The sequence below is a fragment of the Triticum aestivum genome, chromosome 6A, assembly GCF_018294505.1.
Source record: "Triticum aestivum cultivar Chinese Spring chromosome 6A, IWGSC CS RefSeq v2.1, whole genome shotgun sequence".
Lineage (NCBI taxonomy): Eukaryota > Viridiplantae > Streptophyta > Magnoliopsida > Poales > Poaceae > Triticum > Triticum aestivum.
Genome location: NC_057809.1, coordinates 148,079,500 through 148,100,899, shown reverse-complemented (window position 1 = coordinate 148,100,899; position 21,400 = coordinate 148,079,500).

Genomic DNA, 21,400 nt, shown 5'->3' with positions numbered 1-21,400 from the left:
CCATGGCAAGAAAAATTAGTCTAGTCGGCCTAACTAAACCAAAGATTCGAAGAAGAAATACGAGGATATAAGTAATCATGCATATGAGAGATGAAAAGACTCAAATAACTCTCATGGATAAAAACATAGATCTGATCATACATGCAAAGTTCATGGGATCCCAACAAACACACCGCAAAAAGAGTTACATCAAATAGATCTCCAAGAGACCATTGTATTGAGAATCAAGAGAGAGAGAGAGGAAGCCATCTAGCTACTAACTACAGACCCGTAGGTCTACAATGAACTACTCACGCATCACCAGAGAGGCACCAATGAGGACGATGAACCCCTCCGTGATGGTGTCTAGATTGGATCTTTGGTTTCTGGAACTTACGGCAGCTGGAATTATGTTTCGTCGACTCCCCTAGGGTTTTCGGAATATTGGGGTATTTATAGAGCAAAGAGGCGGTGCAGGAGGCCATCGAGGTGGGCACAACCCACTAGGGCGGCCTAGGCGCGCCCAGGTGGGTTGTGCCCTACTCGAGGCATCCCTTTGGTACTTATTTGGCCCATACTATGTCTTCTGGCCCAAAAAATGTCTCCAAAAAGTTTTTTTGCATTTGGACTCCGTTTGGTATTGATTTTCTGCGAAGTAAAAAAGAAGCAAAAAACAGCAAATGGCACTGGGCACTATGTCAATCGGTTAGTCCCAAAAATGATATAAAGTTGCTATAAAATGATTTAAAACATCCAAGGCTGATAATATAACAACATGGAACAATCAAAAATTATAGATACGACTGGAGACGTATCAGCATCCCCAAGCTTAATTCCTGCTCGTCCTCGAGTCGGTAAATGATAAAAACAGATTTTTTGATGTGGAATGTTGCCTAACATGTTCATCACATATTCTTTTCTTTGTAGTATGCACATTTGGACTTCTCTATGATTCAAAGCAATAGTGTAGTCTTAACATGAAGATTTCAATACTCAAGCATATGAACAAGCAACCATGTCTTTCAAAATATCAACACTAAAGCAAGTTATCCCTAGCCCATTATGCTCAATCATTGATTCATTCATGAAACACACTCGCATATTAGCTACACCCAATGCTCAAGTACGATCATGGTGCCCCTTAGTTGGTGCTTTATAAGAGAAGATGATGACTCAAATGAAAATAAAAATTGCATAAAGTAAATAGAAAGGCCCTTCATAGAGGGAAGTAGGGATTTGTAGAGGTGCCAGAGCTCAAAGCAAAAAAAAGCTAGAGATAAAAACATTTTGGGTGGCATGCTTTTCCTGTCAACGAGAATGATCGAGTAGTTCCCAATACTTTCCATGCAAAATATATCATAGCCGATTCCCAAACAGAAAATAAAGTTTATTCCTTTTCCCACCATACTTTCACATTCCACGGCTAACCGAATCCCTCGGTGCCGTCCATACCAATACTTTCCAAGGAATTTATTATTTGACAACATAAAGTAAATTCATTTTTCATTTCGGGACTGGGCATCCCTAACACCTTTGCCGTACTCTCGTGCAATGACAAGTGAATAAACACTCATCTTGAGAATAACACATGTAGCATGGAAAAGTATCAGCCAACCCCTACCATTTCTTGAGCGGTACGAGCACACAAAAAGGAAACGTATTTTGAAGATTAGAGATGGCACATACAAATTTTCCTAGATCGACAAAAGAATACCACATATAGTTAGGTATAGTGGACTCATATGGCAAAAGTGGTTTAAGGATTTTGGATGCACAAGTAGTGGTCATACTTAGTGCAAGTGAAGGCTAGCAAAAGATTGAGAAGCATCCAACCAAGAAACAAAAAATCTCATAAGCGAGCATTAAGCATAACTAATACCAAATAATGCACCATAAGTAGGATGTAATTTTATTGCATAACTATTGACTTTTGTTCTTGCATAGGGAATCACAAACCTTAACACCAATATTCTTACTAAAGCATAATTACTCATCAACATGACTCACATATTATATCATCATATCACAAAACTATTACAAGGAATCAAGTTTATTTTATCCAATGATCTTCCTGAAAGATCTTATTATAACCGTCTTGAATATCTATCACTTCGGGACTAATTTCATATGTTGCTTTTGATAGCTCAATCACATCTAAGTGAAGAACATGAGCATAAAAAACTTTATTCTCCCAAAATAATTCAAGTGAAGCATGAGAGAATTTCTTAAAAAAATTACTAACTCTCAAATAAATCTAAGTGAAGCATGAGAGCATATTCTTCAAAAATACTAAAGCACACCATGCTCAAAAAGATATAAGTGAAGCACTAGAGCAATTCCATAGCTCAAAAAAATTAAGTGAAGCAAAGAGAGCAATTCTAAAAAATCATAGCATAATTTTGGCTCTCTCAAGTAGGTGTGTCCAGAAAGGATAATTCACTTAAAATAAAAAGTAAAATAAGCAAAGACCCATATCATACAATACTCTTGAAGCAAAACTCATGATATGTGACGAATAAAATATAGCTCCAAGTAAAATACCGATGGTCGTTAAAAGAAATAGGGGATGCCACTCGGGCATCCCCAAGCTTAGTTTCTTGCTTCTCTTTGGATAATAGCATGGGATGACATGGGCATCCCCAAGCTTAGGATCTTCTTAATCATTATTCCTTCATCCATCGTGATCTCACCCAAAACTTGAAAACTTCAATCACACAAAACTCAACAAAACCTTCGTGAGACCCGTTAGTATAACAAAGCAAATCACTACTCTAAGTACTATTGCAAACCCATTCATACTTTATTTTTGCATTATATCTACTATATTCCAACTTTACTATAGCTTATAACCTCCAATACAAACCATAAATTCATAGAAATAAGCACACAAAACAAAGAAAACAGAACCTGTCAAAAACAAAACGGTCTGTAGCAATCTGAAAACTTCGAATACTTATGTAACTCCAAAAATTCTGAAAAGTTAGGACAACATAGGCAATTTGTATATCAATCTTGTGTAAAAAATTCAGAATTTTATTGCGCTTCTATGATTTTTAATAATTCTACGACTGGCGCACAAAGTTTCTGTTTTTCAACAAGATCAAATCAACTATCATCCAACATGATCCCAAAGGCTTTGCTTGGCACAAACACTAATTAAAACATAAAAACACAATAATAACAGTAGCATAATTGTGAAAACACTCAAGAACACAAAGAAAAAGGCAATAATAAATTTTATTCATTGGGTTACATCACAACAAGCACTATCATTTTATGCCCCTAGCTAGGTATAATGCATAGATCTAAGTGTTGTCATCTTTAGTTCTAGATCCATAAGATGCCCTCATGATTGATCCTTATGGTGGCTTAATTCTTGTTATAGGGAATTGTTCCATACCCTTACATAGTGGAAATTGAAATTTAACATTGCCTTCTTTCATATCAATCACGGCACCGATAGTACGTAAAAACGGTCTACCAAGAATAATTGGACAAGACAGATTGCAATCAATATCAAGAACAATAAAATCTATGAGCACATAATTCCTATTTGCAAGAATAAGAACATCGTTAATTATTCCCATAGGCTTTTTAATAGTAGAATCCACCAAGTGCAAATTTAAAAAACATTCTTCAATATCAGTAAGACCAAGCACATCACATAAAGATTTTGGAATTGTGGAAACACTAGCACCCAAGTCACATAAAGCAAAACACTCACAACTTTTAATCTTGACCTTTATAGTAGGTTCCCATTCATCATGTAATTTTCTAGGAATTGAAATATCTAATTCCAACTTTTCTTCCAAAGCTTTCATCATAGAATCAACAGTATGTTTAGTAAAAGCTTTATTTCGTTCATAAGCATGGGGTGAATTTATAATGGATTGCAAGAAAGAAATACAATCAATCAAAGAGAAATTATCATAATTAAAGTCTTTTTAATCCAAAAGAGTGGGCACATCACTAGTTAAAGTTTTGACCTCTCCAAAACCCACTTTTGTCAATTTTCTCAACAAGATTTTCACCCTCCGAATTATCGGGATGCCTCTAACTAAAGCTGACTCTTATTTAGTCCTTTTTTCACCAATCTTAATCTTACTAAACAATGAATCAATAGAGTAAACACCAATCATTCTAAGTTCTTCATCATTTTTATGAAAGCAATCACTAGAAAACGATTTTTCTAAAAATTCTCTTTTAGCTCTAAGCATAGCGGTTCTTTCTTACTTTCATTCATAGAAAAACATAATGCTTTAATTGATTCCTCAACTTCGGGCACAAAAAATTTCATCTTGAGATTTTCTACATCATGAGGAATTCTATCAATGCTTCTAGACATATCATTAATCTTACTCAACTTTTCCTTTATCGTAGTATTAAAATTCTTTTGAGCATTGATAAATTGTTTATTATTATTCTCAAGATCAGAGGTGTTCCTATTATTATTGTAAGGAGGATCGCCTTAGGAATTACCATAATTATTAGAGGAATTTCCCAGAAAAGGTCTAGGATTAAAATTACCACTATAAGCATTGTTATTAAAATTGTTTCGAGAAACAAAATTCACATCAACATCATCAAAATTTTGCTCAATCAAAGTAGCCAAAGGCACATCATTAAGATCAATAGGAGCATTTTTTATTAGAAACCAGCTTCATAAGAGCATCAACTTTTTCACTCAGAGAATTTATTTCTTCTACCGAATTAACCTTTTACAAGTAGGAGCTCTTTCGGTATGCCATTGTGAATAATTTGCCATAATATTACCAAGCAATTTGGTGGCTTCACCCAAAGTAATTTCCATAAAAGTACCACCTGCGGCAGAGTCTAAAAGATTTCTAGAGGCAAAATTCAATCCCGCATAAAAATTTGGTATGATCATCGGAAGATTTAAACCATGAGTTGTACAATATCTTAGTATCAATTTCATTCTTTCCCAAGATTGTGCAACTTGTTCATGCTCAAGTTGCTTAAAATTCATGATTTGCGTCCTAAGGGAAATTATTTTCACGGGGGGAAAATACTTAGTAATAAAAGCATCTTTGCACTTATTCCAATAATTGATACTATTGCGAGGCAAATAAGAAAACCAAATTTTCACATGATCTAGCAAAGAAAACGGGAATAATTTCAACTTCACAATATCATTGTACACATCTTTTTTCTTTTGCATGTCGCATAATTCCACAAATGTGTTAAGATGGGACGCGACATCCTCACTAGGAGTACGGGAAAATTGATCTTTCATAACAAGATTCAACAAAGCGGCATTAATATCACAAGACTTCGCACTAGTGCTGGGAGGAGCAATCGGAATGCTAATAAAATAATTGTTGTTGGTATTGGAGAAGTCACACAACTTGGTGTTCTCTTAGTCATCGTGACTACGCAACAAGATTGCACTAAAAAATAGATTTGACGAGAAGAACGACTAACGAAAAAGCGGGCGAATAAAACGGAATTTTTTTGTGAAGTGGGGGAGATGAAAATGAGAGGCAAATGGCAAATAATGTACATTGCAAGGAGATGAGATTTGTGATTAGGAACATAAATGTTGATGATGTCTCCCCGGCAACGGCGCCAGAAATTCCTTTTGATGCGCCTTGAACTTCGTCGGTATTTCCCCAAAGAGGAAGGGATGATGGAGCACAGCTACAGTAGGTATTTCCCTAACTGATGAGACCAGGGTTATTGAACCAGTAGGAGAACCACGCAACACCAGGTAAACGGCACCTGCACACAAAGAAAATACTTGCAACCCGACGTAAAAGAGGGGTTGTCAATCCCTCCCAGGTAAAAGGATAGATGAAATTGTAGTAGATTGGATAAATAGATCTCGTAGGGACGCAAGATAAAATAAATAATAATAAATTGCAGCAAGGTATTTTTGGGTTTTTGGATTAATATATCTGAAAATAAAAGCAAATAAAAATAGATATCGAAGGCAAATATGATAAAGAAGAGACCTGGGGGCCGTAGATTTCACTACTGGCTTCTCTCGAGAAAAATAGCATACGGTGGGTAAACAAATTATTGTTGTGAAATTGATAGAACTTCAAATAATTATGAAGATATCCAGGCAATGATCATTACATGGGAATCACGTCCAAGATTAGTAGACCAACTCCTGCCTGCATCTACTACTATTACTCCACACATCGACCGCTACCCAGGATGCATCTAGTGTATTAAGTTCATGGAGAAACAGAGTAATGCAATAAGAACGATGACATGATGTAGACAAGATCTACTCATATAGGAATAGACCCCATCTTGTTATCCTTAATAGCAACAATACATATGTGTCATTTCCCCTTCTGTCACTGGGATTGAGCACCGTAAGATCGAACCCATCACAAAGCACCTCTTCCCATTGCAAGAAAAATCGATCTAGTCGGCCTAACTAAACCAAAGATTAGAAGAAGAAATATGAGTCTATAAGTAATCATGCATATAAGAGATCAAAAGACTCAAATAACATTCATGGATAAAAACATAGATCTGATCATAAACTCAAAGTTCATTGGATCCCAACAAACACTAAAACAAAGAGAGTTACATCAAATAGGACTCCAAGAGACCATTGTATTGAGAATCAAAAGAGAGAGAGAGAGAGGAAGCCATATAGCTACTAACTACGGACCCGTAGGTCCACAATGAACTACTCACGCATCATCGAAGAGGCACCAAAGAGGATGATGAACCCCTCATGTGATGGTGTCTAATATAAATTGGATCTGTGGTTTCTGGAACCTGCTGCGGCTATAATTATGTTTCGTCGACTCCCCTAAGATTTTGGGAATATTGTGGTATTTATAGAGGAAAGAGGTGGTGCAGGAGGCCACCAAGGTGGGCACAACCCTCCAGGGCGCGCCTGGGCCCCCAAGCGCGCCCAGGTGGGTTGTACCCCCTCGGAGCACCCCTCTGGTACTTCTTTGGTACATATTGTGTCTTCTGGCCCAGAAAAATTCTCCAAAAAGTTTTGCTACATTTGGACTCCGTTTGGTATTGATTTTCTATGAAGTAAAAAACAAGAAAAAAAACAACAACTGGCACTAGGCACCATGTCAATAGGTTAGTCCCAAAAAATGAGATAAAGTTGCTATAAAATGATTGTAAAACATCTAAGAATGATAATATAACATCATGGAACAATCAAAAATTATAGATACATTGGAGACATATCATAGTCATCTCACCAAGACCAACTTGGGGCAAAACAAGAGAACTTTGATGTTTACTGGTTTATTGGTCCGCTTTGCATTTTGCGCCAAGTTTTGACCTTTGATTTAACTAATAAAATTATAATGCATGCAACCAAAAATACTATCATTGGAAACTATGTTCAAATACGAATCCGATGATATAATTTTTGGTGACATGCATAATTATTATTATTTTAGTTAAATCTATGGTCAAAATTTGGCACGCAATATTAAGGGGGCCAATAAACCAATACAGAGGTATGAGTAGTATTTTGTAATTAATGTCATTGCATAAAAAGAATTGAGCACTGCTGCATGTTGTGTTAAGTAGTCTCATGTCACTTAATGCGTACACACCCCACGTCTCCTATTGGGTGATTTCTTTTTTTGTGGCAAAAACAGGGAACGAGGTGGGTAGTTAATGCACCATGCCTAAAAGTTTTGGGATTATTTGGTTTCCGTAACGTGACTAATGCACCAATACGGAGGCAATACAATACTTGATTGCAATTTTTTGTTGGTAGCTTACCAAGCTGACCGCTCGGTGAGTACAATAGTAGTCTAATTGATGAGATTTCAGATTTGAGCCATCTACCGGAAGGGAGTGTGTATAATATCATCGGGAATTACATTCAAAGCCGAATAAAACAATACTCCATGTATTTATTTACAGAGGGAGTAGTATATTTTTGTGACATGCATTACTAGATATTGCTAGTCAAATACTAAATCCAGACGGAGGTGGTAGTACTACTAAATCCAGACAGTGGTGCTAGTACTAGTAGTAGTACTACCAATGTAGTAGTATTGTACTACCCATTGGTCAAATTATTACGTGTTGTTCCTCAAAGTGAAGTGACAAGACCCTGCGCTGGAGATGACACCCGAGTGTAGGCGCCGTGTTCGGCATACCAAAGTCAGCCTCACCGTGTGTAGTCACTATCATCATGGCTGTAGAGCTAGCCTGCTTATAACAAGCCATGTTCGACATAATTTCCCATGCATTGCCATGAGTATCTCTACTCTTTTCTTATATGATGCCCATGCATTGCATGGAATACCAAGATTGGGGGTGGAGGGCGGCGGCGGCCATCACGCCAGATTGTTTCATGGCCTTCTAGATGTGGTGGGGAAGAGATAAGGCTGATTGTGAGAGAGACGGAGTTGTTTGTAAATAGGGAACAAGTGCGGGCATCTTTTTGCAAAACTGTAGTAATTTGCTTTGTACGCGTCAGATCTAGATCCGATGGCTATTGGTGAAAGATGGTAGTCACACCATCATCACCAACTCAGTTGATGATGGTATGCTTGCCATCCTGCAATATAGACCTCCAATCTATATCTGACATATAGAAAGCAAACTATGGCAATTTTGCAAAAAGATACCCGAACATCTCTCCACATTTGCAGATAAGGCCTTCCCTCGTTCATCTTTGTCTCCCACAAGATAAACAGCTCATATAAATGCATCTTGATGTTCCATGCAACGCATGGGCCTCTTGCTGGTAATAATAAATATGGTACATGAGTAATGGGTATATATCTTTGCCGCAATTATGCACGCGAACATTTACCGTAACATAGTACTACCTCATGCTGGATAGTCGTAATATTACAAGTTTCAAACTGATATTAAAAATGCTAGGAGTAATGTTGCACCAACGAAGAGGGAATTATTAGGAAGTGTACGTAAGAACTTTAGTTACTTTAGGTGGATGCAGCATTATTGTACAAACTAAAATCCACCGCCCTGCAAGTCAGTAATGGGCAGATAAATTTTTGAGTCTCTGGCGACTTGATGTTTCAAAAACAAATTCATCTTCGGCGGAGACTTTGTCTTTTAGGCTTAGACGCTTGCGGTGATCAGCACGCCATTCATTGTTGCGCCAGAGAAAGCCAAACCTCATTACCTTGAGCACCCTTGCCGCCGGAACAAAGAACCTGGCCAATTTAATCTCAGATGTGTTGACTCGGTAGTCGATCAAATCAATTTCTGTAAGATGGAGATCAAGGCATTCGATGAGATTGTCATAGTGCAGCACATTTTTCACTTTCAGGTCTTTTCTATCTGCAAAAGAAGAGAACATATTAGAGCAGTTGGCTGTATAAGATTGCCGTGTCATCAAGAGGTACCAATATCATTCGCTCATACGATAGGGTTGGCTATAGGGTTGGCTCTAAGGCTAGTGATATTTTTTCACTCTCTCTCTCTTTCTCTTTCCACTCATTTACCTAGGAGCATGTGAAGAGCTCGGGCATTTGTTGCCTTTCACTATGTGGCTGATGCCATATTTCTCAAAACAATGCCACATAATACGCATCGATGTCAAATCAAAAGATTTTGGCATCGCTCTAGTGATGTGAGAGAGTTGGCACCTCTGTGAAGACAGACCCTCATGTATAAACAAATCAATCAAACCAACTACACCAGCCTCTCCCTGTCTCAAACAAGTGTTTTTTATTGCCTCAGTCCTCTCCCTCTCCCGCGCAAGTGTTTTTCATTGCGTGAGTTAATTTGGCACCAGAGCAAAGTATGTGATCCAGATTGGGGCACCAGGTGAGCAGTGGAGGGGCAATGATGCCAAATGCATCAGAAGTGAATTTGGCACGTGTTTTGGCCTACATAGTGGAGGGCCGTTATAGCCCACTTTTGTACTACCTCGTATTTAGTGTAAAATTTTGACCATAGATTTACCTAAGAAAATGCCAATGCATGTCACCAAACATTATACCATTTGAAATTATGTTCAAATATGAATCCAACGATATAATTTTTAGTGACATGCATTGACATTTTGTCAGTTAAATCTATGGTCAAATTTTGATACTACATGAACTTGCATGACATCTTTTGTTCTACCCTCCCGTGGCAGCGGGGTCCTATTGGAAACTAAGGGATATTAAGGCCTCCTTTTAATAGAGTACCAGACCAAAGCATTGACACTTAGTGAATACATGAACTCCTCAAACTACGGTCATCACTGGTAAGTATCCCGATTATTGTCACTTTGGGGTTAACGGATCATAACACATAATGGGTGACTTTAGACTTGCAAGATAGGATCAAGAACTCACATATATTCATGAAAAGGTAATAGGTTCAAATCAGAAATCATGGCACTCGGGCCCTAGTGACAAGCATTAAGCATAGCAAAGTCATAGCAACATCAATCTCAAAACATAATGGATACTAGGGATCAAACCCTAACAAAACTAACTCGATTACATGATAAATCTCATCCAACCCATCACCTTCCAGCAAGCCTATGATGGAATTACTCATGCACAGCGGTGAGCATCATGAAATTGGTGATGGAGTAAGGTTGATGATGACGATGGCGACGGATTCCCCTCTCCGGAGCCCCGAATGGACTCCAGATCAGCCCTCTCGAGAGAGATTAGGGCTTGGCGGCGACTCCATATTGTAAACCGCGATGAATCTTTCTCCTTGATTTTTTTTCTCCCCGAACATGAATATATAAAGTTGGAGTTGAGGTCGGTGGAGCACCAGGGGGCCCACGAGGCAGGGGAGCGCCCCCCACCCTCGTGGATAGGGTGTGGGGCCCCTGGTCTTGATTCTTTCGCCAGTATTTTTTATATATTCCAAAAATATTCTCCGTTGATTTTCAGGTCATTCCGAGAACTTTTATTTCTGCACAAAAATAACACCATGGCAATTCTACTGAAAACAACGTCAGTCCGGGTTAGTTCCATTCAAATCATGCAAGTTAGAGTCCAAAACAAGGGCAAAAGTGTTTCCAAAACTAGATACGATGGAGACGTATCAATGGCTAGAAGTATTTAGAACAATTTCTATTTAATTTGGACCACACGGGAGTAGGAAGGTGCCCCTGGGGGGCAAATTGGCAACATGGTCGGCGCCCCAAGGGGGTACTTTACCCCTTTGGTGGCTGCCCTCTCCTCCTCCTCCAAACTATATATATCAGGGGTTTTTGCTCTATTTTATATACAAGTTTCGGCGCCTCCTCTAGTTCTTCTAGTTCATGTTCTAGCTGGTCCTATTGACTAATTAGAACGTGGCTAATCCTATTGTATTCATAATTAGAAGCCCAGTGTGGTTCTAATCTCCTCCCTTGAATTCTAATGATTATTAGCTCTGGATGGCGAAGCGCCATGATAACCCACAAGTATAGGGGATCAATTGTAGCCTCCTTCGATAAGTAAGAGTGTCGAACCCAACGAGGAGCTAAAGGTAGAACAAATATTCCCTCAAGTTCTATCGACCACCGATACAACTCTACGCACGCTTAACGTTCGCTTTACCTAGAACAAGTATGAAACTAGAAGTACTTTGTAGGTGTGATAGGATAGGTTTGCAAGATAATAAAGAGCGCGTAAATAAAAAGTAGGGGCTGTTTAGATAAAGACATGACTAAGTTAGTTTTAGTAAAGAGCTTTTTGTTACGAGAAACTTAATTGTCACTAGGCAATCGATAACTAGACCGGTAATCATTATTGTAGTTTTATTTGAGGGAGAGGCATAAGCTAACATACTTTCTCTACTTGGATCATATGCACTTATGATTGGAACTCTACCAAGCATCCGCAATTACTAAAGATCATTAAGGTAAAGCCCAACCATAGCATTAAAGTATCAAGTCCTCTTTATCCCATACGCAAACAACCTACTTACTCGGGTCTATGCTTCTATCACTCACACCACCCACCATAAGCAAATCATGAACATATTGCAAACCCTACAGCAGGGATCCCTCACGCTTGTGCGACATGGAGAGCACCATAGGACAACACCAATAATAAAACATGCAACTCAAACCAATCACGATCTTCAAATAACCCATAGGACAAAACGGATCTACTCAAACATCATAGGATAGACATACATCATTGGGAAATAATATATAGAGTTGAGCACCATGTTTAAGTAGAGATTACAGAGGGTAAAAGAGAGGTTACACCGCTGCATAGAGGGGGGAACAGTTGGTGATGATGGCGGTGAAGTTGTTGGTGAAGATTGCGGTGATGATGATGGCCCTCGGTGGCACTCCGGCGCCACAGGAAACGAGGGGGAGAGAGCTCCCCTCCTTCTTCTTCTTCTTCTTCCTTGACCTCATCCCTAGATGGGAGAAGGGTTTCCGCTCTGGTCCTTGGTCTCCATGGCATGGGAGGGGCGAGAGCCCCTCCGAGATTAGATCTGTCTCTCTGTCTCTCTCTGTTTCTGCATTCTTAGATTCTACCCTTTCACCGTTTCTTATATTCCCGGAGATCTGTAACTCCGATTGGGCTGAAATTTTAACACAATCTCTATCCGGATATTAGCTTTATTGCGGTGAAAGAAGGGCACCAACCACCTTACGGGGTGGCCACGAGGGTCAGGGGCGCGCTCCCCTGCCTCGTGGCCCCCTCGGGCATCGTCTCGCGTGGATTTTTCTTCCCAAAAATCACATATATTCCAAAAAAAATCTCCATCAGTTTTTATCCCGTTTGGACTCCGTTTTATATGGATTTACTGCGAAACAAAAAACATGCAACAAACAAGAACTAGCACTGGGCACTGGATCAATATGTTAGTCCCAAAAATAGTATAAAAAGTTGCCAAAAGTATATGAAAGTTGTAGAATATTGGCATGGAACAATCAAAAATTATAGATATGACGGAGACATATCAACATCCAAGCTTAATTCTTGATCGTATTCAAGTAGGTAAATGATAAAAAAGATAATTTTTGGTGTGAATGCTACCTAGCATAATCTTGGTCATGTAATCTAATCGTGGCATGAATATTAAGACACGAGTGATTCAAAGCAATAGTCTATCATTTGACATAAAACAATAATACTTCAAGCCTACTAATAAAGCAATCATGTCTTTTCAAAATAACATGGCCAAAGAAAGTTATCCCTACAAAATCATATAGTCTGGCTATGCTCCATCTTCACCACACAAAATATTCACATTATGCACAACCCCGATGACAAGCCAAGCAATTGGTTCATACTTTTTAACGCACTTCAGCTTTTTCAACCCTCACGCAATACATGAGCGCAAGCCATGGACATAGCACTATAGGTGGAATAGAATGTGATGATGGGGGTTATGTGGAGAAGACAAAAAGGGAGAAAGTCTCACATCGACACGGCTAATCAACGGACTATGGAGATGCCCATCAATTGATGTCAATGCGAGGAGTAGGTATTGCCATGCAACAGATGCACTAGAGCTATAAGTGTACGAAAGCTGAAACTGAAACTAAGTGGGTGTGCATTCAACTTGCTTGCTCATGAAGACCTAGGGCATTTGAGGAAGCTCATCATCGGAATATACAAGCCAAGTTCTATAATGAAAATTCACACTAGTATATGAAAGTGATAACTCAAGAGACTCTCTATATGAAGAACATGGTGTTACTCTGAAGCACAAGTGTGGTAAAAGGATAGTAACATTGCCCCTTCTCTCTTTTTCTCTCATTTTTTAATATTTTTTTGGGCCTTCTCCTTTTTTGGCCTTTCTCTTTTTTTCTCTTTTTTTCTCTTTTTTTCTTTTTTCGTCTGGAGTCTCATCCCGACTTGTGGGGGAATCATAGTCTCCATCATCCTTTCCTCACTAGGGTAATTCTCTAATAATGATGATCATCACACTTTTATTTACTTACAACTCAATATTACAACTTGATATCTAGAACAAAGATATGACTCTATATGAATGCCTCTGGCGGTGTGCCGGGATGTGCAATGATCTAGCGTAGCAATGACATCAAAAAAGGACAAGCCATGAAAACGTCATGCTAGCTATCTTACGATCATGCAAAGCAATATGACAATGAATGCTCAAGTCATGTATATGGTGATGATGGAAGTTGCATGGCAATATATCTGGGAATGGCTATGGAAATGCCATGATAGGTAGGTATGGTGGCTGTTTTGAGGAGGGTATATGATGGGTTTAAGGTACCGGCGAAAGTTGTGCGATACTACAGAGGCTAGCAATGGCGGAAGGGTGAGAGTGCGTATAATCCATGGACTCAACATTAGTCATAAAGAACTCACATACTCATTGCAAAAATCTATTAGTCATCAAAACAAAGTACTACCCACATGCTCCTAGGGGGATAGATTGGTAGGAAAAGACCATCGCTCGTCCCCGACCGCCACTCATAAGGAAGACAATCAATAAATAAATTATGCTCCGACTTCATCACATAACGGTTCATCATACGTGCATGCTACGGGAATCACAAACTCCAACACAAGTATTTCTACAATCCACAACTACCCACTAGCATGACTCTAATATCACCATCTTTATATCGCAAGACTATTGCAAGGAATCAAACATATCATATTCAGTGATCTACAAGTTTTATGTAGGATTTTATGACTAACCATGTGAATGACCAATTCCTATCATCTATCTAAATAGATATAAGTGAACCAAGAGAGTTTAATTGTTTCCACAAAAGATATTCCCATGCTCTAACAAATATAAGTGAATCAAAAGAGCATTCTACAAATGGCGGTTTTCTATGTGAAGAGAAACAGGTAATCCAAACTTCAAATGATATAAGCGAAGCACATGAAGCATTCTATAAAGCCGTACTCAAAAGATATAAGTGAAGTGCATAGAGAATTCTATAAATCAACCAAGGACTATATCATACCAGCATGGTGCATAAAATAAAAATGAAAACTAAATGCAAAAGACGCTCCAAGATTGCACATATCACATGAACGAAACGAATCCGAAAACATACCGATACTTGTTGAAGAAAGAGGGGATGGCTTCCGGGGCATCCCCAAGCTTAGACGCTTGAGTATCCTTGAGCATTTACTTGGGTTGCCTAGGGCATCCCCAAGCTTTAGCTCTTTCCTCTCTTCCTTCTTCTCACATCGAGACCTTCTCGATCATCGAACACTTCATCCACACAAAACTTCAACAGAAAACTCGGTAAGATCCATTAGTATAATAAAGCAAATCACTACTCTAAGTACCATTGCAAACTAATTCATATTTTGTTTTTGCATTGTAGCTACTGTAGTATAACTTTTCCATGGCATAATCCACTGATATAATTTGATGGTTTGATCAAAACAAGCAAACTATGCATCAAAAACAGAATCTGTTTAAAACAGAACAGTCTGTAATAATCTGAACATTCACCATACCTCTGGTACTCCAAAAATTCTACAAAAATTAGGAAACATAAACAATTTGTATATAAAGACAGTGCAAAAATAATCAGAACCATTTGACATTCCAGTAAAAAATGTATAATCGCGCACTACAGCCAAAGTTTTTGTCCTGCACCGTACAAACCAACAAGCAAAGTAAACATCCTAAAGGAAAAACTTGGCACATTATTTTTATTTTAAAACTTTATAAAAGCACACAACAAAAATAAATGACTCTCTAAAACTTCCGGGTTGTCTCCCTGGCAGCGCTTTCTTTAAAGCCATTAAGCTAGGAATATAGTGCTCAAGTAATGGATCCACCCGGATCCCAAGGTATATCAAAGCCAATTTTAATTAGCAATGATTTGGCATTTAGTAGTGAGCACAAAGTAACATAATTCAAGCAATGACAAAGTCTAACTCTCTTTCTATGCATCGGCATGTCATAAAAGAACAATTCATGCACACAAAGTAAAGGCCAATGCATAGTACAAACAGTTTCTTGCAATTTTTTCGTGTTGGAAACATAAAGAGGCGGAGATGTAGTTCCTCTATAATAATAATTGCAAGTAGGAGCAGCAAGAACATGCATATTATATCTATAAAAATCATCATGTGTGGTAGTCAAACACAACCCATCAATATAATCCTTAACAAGAGCAAACTTCTCCGATATAGTGTAGTTGGGAGAATTCAAAAAGATAATAGGACTATCATGCGTGGGTGCAATAGAAAAAATTTCATGTTTAACATAAGTAACTATAGCAAGTTCATCTCCATAAGCATAATTCATATTGGCATCTTGGCCACAAGCATAGCAAGCATCATCAAAACGGGATATTTCAAGAGAATCAACGGGATCATAATAATCATCATAGCAATCATCCTTCGGTAAGCACGAAGGGAAATTAAACAATGTATGAGTTGAAGAGTTACTCTCATTAGAAGGTGGGCACGGGTAGCTAATCCGCTCTTCCTCCTTTTGTTATTCGCTCTCCTCATCATCTTTTTCATCCAATGAGCTCACGGTTTCATCAATTTCTTCTTCCATAGACTCCTGCAAAATATTAATCTCTTCTTGGACAGAGGAGGAGACCTCGATATATGGTTTAACGTAGGCATTAGAAACATAATTCTCATAACAATATTCAAGTATGGCAAATTTTTCTGATTTGTAAAGAGTAGCATCATACGTTTCAATCAAAGAAGCAATTTCATAAGCACCCTTAAAAGCAACAAATTCTTCAATTTGTTGAGCATCATAGTAATTATAAACACCCTTAGCATAAGAAGATACGATTCCATTATCACTAAACAAACACTGGTAGGGAAGGTGTTTCTTAGGGTCTTCAGAACAACAAGTATAATCATATATTTTGCATAAATTCCAAGCATAGCATTGCAAACGATGAATTTAACCCAGTAAAAGTTTCCCTTTTTCAGATATACGGTGTCGCACATAACAAGCATGCTCATCTAAAGATTTTCCCTCAACTAAGCTAGTTGGGGTTTCAGCACGAACACATAGGGATCGAAGATGATCCAAGTAATAAGCTTCAGGAGTGTGATAGATTTTGAGTGGTTCTTCAACCATTGGTGTAGTAGGTACAACTAATTTCTTTGGTATTTTGCGTTTCCTACCCATAACTAAAGATAGAAAACAAGAGCACAAAATAAAAACTACTTGGTGATAAAGCAAACAAGCACACACGAGAATATTTACCCCACGCTATAACTCCCTGGCAACGGCGCCAGAAAAAGGTCTTGATAACCTACAAGTATAGGGGATCAATTGTAGCCTATTTCGATAAGTAAGAGTGACAAACCCAACGAGGAGCTAAAGGTACAACAAATATTCCCTCAAGTTCTATCGACCACCGATACAACTCTAAGCACGCTTAATGTTCGCTTTACCTAGAACAAGTATGAAACTAGAAGTACTTTGTAGGTGTGATAGGATAGGTTTGCAAGATAATAAAGAGCGCGTAAATAAAAAGTAGCGGCTTTTTAGATAAAGACACAACTAAGTTAGTTTTAGTAAAGAGCTTTTTGTTACGAGAAAGTTATTTGTCCCTAGGCAATCGATAACTAGACCGGTAATCATTATTGCAGTTTTATTTGAGGGAGAGGCATAAGCTAACATACTTTCTCTACTTGGATCATATGCACTTATGATTGGAACTTTAGCAAGCATCCGCAATTACTAAAGATCATTAAGGTAAAACCCAACCATAGCATTAAAGTATCAAGTCCTCTTTATCCCATACGCAAACAACCTACTTACTTGGGTCTATGCTTCTATCACTCACGCCACCCACCATAAGCAAATCATGAACATATTGCAAACCCTACAGCGGGGATCCCTCATGCTTGCGTGACACAGAGAGCACCATAGGACAGCACTAATAATAAAACATGCAACTCAAACCAATCACGATCATCAAATAACCCATAGGACAAAACGGATCTACTCAAACATCATAGGATAGCCCTACATCATTGGGAAATAATATATAGCGTTGAGCACCATGTTTAAGTAAAGATTACAGCGGGTAAAAGAGAGGTTACACCGCTGCATAGAGGGGGGAAGAGTTGGTGATGATGGCGGTGAAGTTGTTGGTGAAGATTGCGGTGATGATGATGGCCCCCGGTGGCACTCCGGCGCCACCGGAAGCGAGGGGGAGAGAGCCCCCCTCCTTCTTCTTCTTCCTTGACCTCCTCCCTAGATGGGAGAAAGGTTTTCCCTCTGGTCCTTGGTATCCATGGCATGGGAGGGGTGAGAGACCCTCCGAGATTGGATCTGTCTCTCTTTGTTTCTGCGTTCTCAGATTCTACCCTTTCACCGTTTCTTATATATTCCCGGAGATCCGTAACTCTGATTGGGATGAAATTTTAACACGATCTCTATCCGGATATTAGCTTTCTTGCAGCGAAAGAAGGGCACCAACCACCTTACGGGGTGTCCACTAGGGTCAGGGGCGCCTGCCCCCCTGGGGCGCGCCCCCTGCCTCGTGGCCCCCTCGGGCATCGTCTCGCATGGATTTTTCTTCCCAAAAATCACATATATTCCAAAAAAATCTCCGTCAATTTTTATCCCATTTGGACTCCGTTTGATATGAATTTACTGCGAAACAAAAAACATGCAACAAACAGGAACTGGCACTGGGCACTGGATCAATATGTTAGTCCCAAAAATAGTATAAAAAGTTGCCAAAAGTATATGAAAGTTGTAGAATATTGGCATGGAACAATCAAAAATTATAGATACGACGGAGACGTATCACGCCTCCGGATCGTGAAGGTTGCATGCTTGCAACCAAGTAGAGAGGTCGTTCTTTCAGTCTTCGGTTCGAGAGATTGTTTGTGGACGGTACGAGGGATCGTTCATCAACGGTTTGAGGGACTCCAAGTACGATCTACACCGATGCATTCTTCTTCTGTTGCAACTCGGTGACGGTAACGATCGTGATCCCACCCCATTATGCATCTTCATATTGATCTTGGGTGATCGTAGGTGCGAATTTTTTAGTTTTCTACTACGTTTCCAACACAAGCTAGGTACACCAACCGCTTGAGAATATCTCAATTGATCTGTAGCCGTGCCTTCAAACTTTTGAGTCCGCATGCTAGGATCATTTGGTGTTGCAGAAAGTTTGCAGCTCGAATAGTCAAAACAGCTCCAAATCTTCTAAACATATAGCGGGATTGTAGAGGTGTAATTCCACGCTCAGTATCTCCCAGTAGCTTGATGTTCAAGATAACATTAGCCACGCCCAGATCTTCCGTCTCAAAGTCATAAGATAGAAAATCCTTGACCTCCTCAATGACTTTGAGGTGAATCCCAAATAACAGTTTGTCATTGACATACAGACATAGTATAACTCCTTCACCCCACCATAGCGATAATATACACATTTGTCAGCTTCGTTAACAACAAAGCCAGCAGATGTCAAAGTTGTATTAAACTTCTCATGCCATTGCTTAGGCGCTTATTTTAGGCCATACAAAAATTTTGCTAGCTTGCACACCTTTCTTTCCTGGCCATTTACTACAAAGTCATCTGGTTGTCGCATGTAAATTTCCTCGTCTAGCTCTCCATTAAGGAAAGTCGTCTCAACGTCCACCTGATGAACGAGAAGATCATGCGATGCAGCCAACGAGAGTAACACTCGAATGGTTGTGAGTCTAGCCACAGGTGAATAAGTATCGAAGAAATCTTCTTCTTCTTTCTTGGTATAACCTTGGACTTCTCAATAGTACCATCGGTCCTAAGCTTCCTGTCGAACACCTACTTACATACCAATGGTTGGCAACCATAAGGACGATCGGTGATCTCCCATGTACCATTAACCAAGATGGAATCTGATGCATCTTGTTGGGGATATTACTACTAGACGTAAACCGGCCAGAAGTAGCCGGATTAACTCTATGACGATTAGAAGCCCATGAAGACGTAAGGATGGTGGCGCTTTACGAAGGCCCAAGGCCCAAAAGCGAGTTAAGGCCTGTAGATGTAAAGCAGTTCCCTCATGTAACTTGTATTGTAAGTTAGAAGGAATAGAGACCGAGCCGGACACGTTTATGGTCCGGCCTCGGGACTCTGTAAACCGGCGGGCGTCAACCTATGTATATAAAGGGACGACCCGGCAGTGGTTTAAGGACAACACACAACAACTCGAGAGCCAGGCAACGCGGATTCGCTCCCTGGTCATTGAAACCTTAGCAATACCAACACAACTAAACGTAGGCTTTTTCCTTCATCGAAGGGGCCGAACTAGTAAAAAAATCCTCGTGTCCCTTGTCTGGTTTAACCCCTTTAAGCTAACCCGTAGCGATCGCTCCACGACTAAGTCCTTTCATGAGGACATCTACCGTGACAAAACCACGACAGTTGGCGCCCACCGTGGGGCTATCGCACGATGGTTTCGAGTTCTTGAGGGGCAACTTCGAAGGACTCAAGGAATACGCTGTGGGCCGGATGACCAAGAGTCGTCGCGGCAAGCTCTACATCGACAACGCAGGCTGGGGCCCCGAGGCCGGTTCAATTGAATACGGGTACCGGGTCCCCTTGGGTGGGATTCACGTCTTCATCGGCAAGATCAGTGAACCGGGCCCTTAGCCGGACACCTGCACCGACATCATCGAGACGGCTCAGCGTGCAAGCCCTGCCCAGGTTTAGCCCGCCGCAAGGCATGTTTTTGTAGGTGTCATCCATGGAGTGGAACATGAGGATAGACCGGCATATAATGGGGAAACCATTGTCTGTTCTGATGACGAGTCTTCAATCGGAGAGACCGAGTCGCTATATCAACTGCAGGACGGCCGGATTAGTGGGGGTTCCGATGGCAACAGTATGCCGGACCCCCTCGATCTGCCAAGCCGGGTCGCGATCTTCATGGCCGGTACACAACCAGCGCAGCACTGTTCTACCACCGCGGCAATGCTCTCCGGTTTAGCAACAACAACGCTAGCAGGAGAAGAGGGCTCTACGCCGCCTCCGGCTCAGGTTTTGTCTGATTTGTTCAACGCTTTGGCAATGTTGATGGCAGCAGAAGTGGATGCAGCAACCCGAGATCAGCACAATGCAGAGATTGCAAAGGTGAAGGATCAGATAACTCAAGCTAAAGCGGACCTGGCAGCAGAGAACGCCAGGATGGCTACAGAGCGGGGAGAGTTGGAAGCTCAGCCCTACCGTCTTAGGCTGGATCAGTATGTCTCAGATGATGTCATGAGGAGGAGATACCGGTCGCACCTCCCGTCGGGTTATGAGCCAAGAAATCTCTTCAACACTCTAGGAGCTGGAACCAATAACCAGCCGGTGGGGAACCGGACTGAGGCATCGGTAACAGGAGCGCCGGTTCAGCCGTGCGCGATGAACCCGCCTCGTGAGAACAACATTGTGCCACAGTATGTTCCGACGCCGCTGGGGCATTACTCCAACTCGTTGGGTACCATTGTGTCCGCCGCTTCACGATTGGCAGCCCTCCCAATGGACGGCGAGTCACCAATGGCGATTGAGACACGACAGGCCAGAGAGCTCCTCCAAACAGCTTTAAACC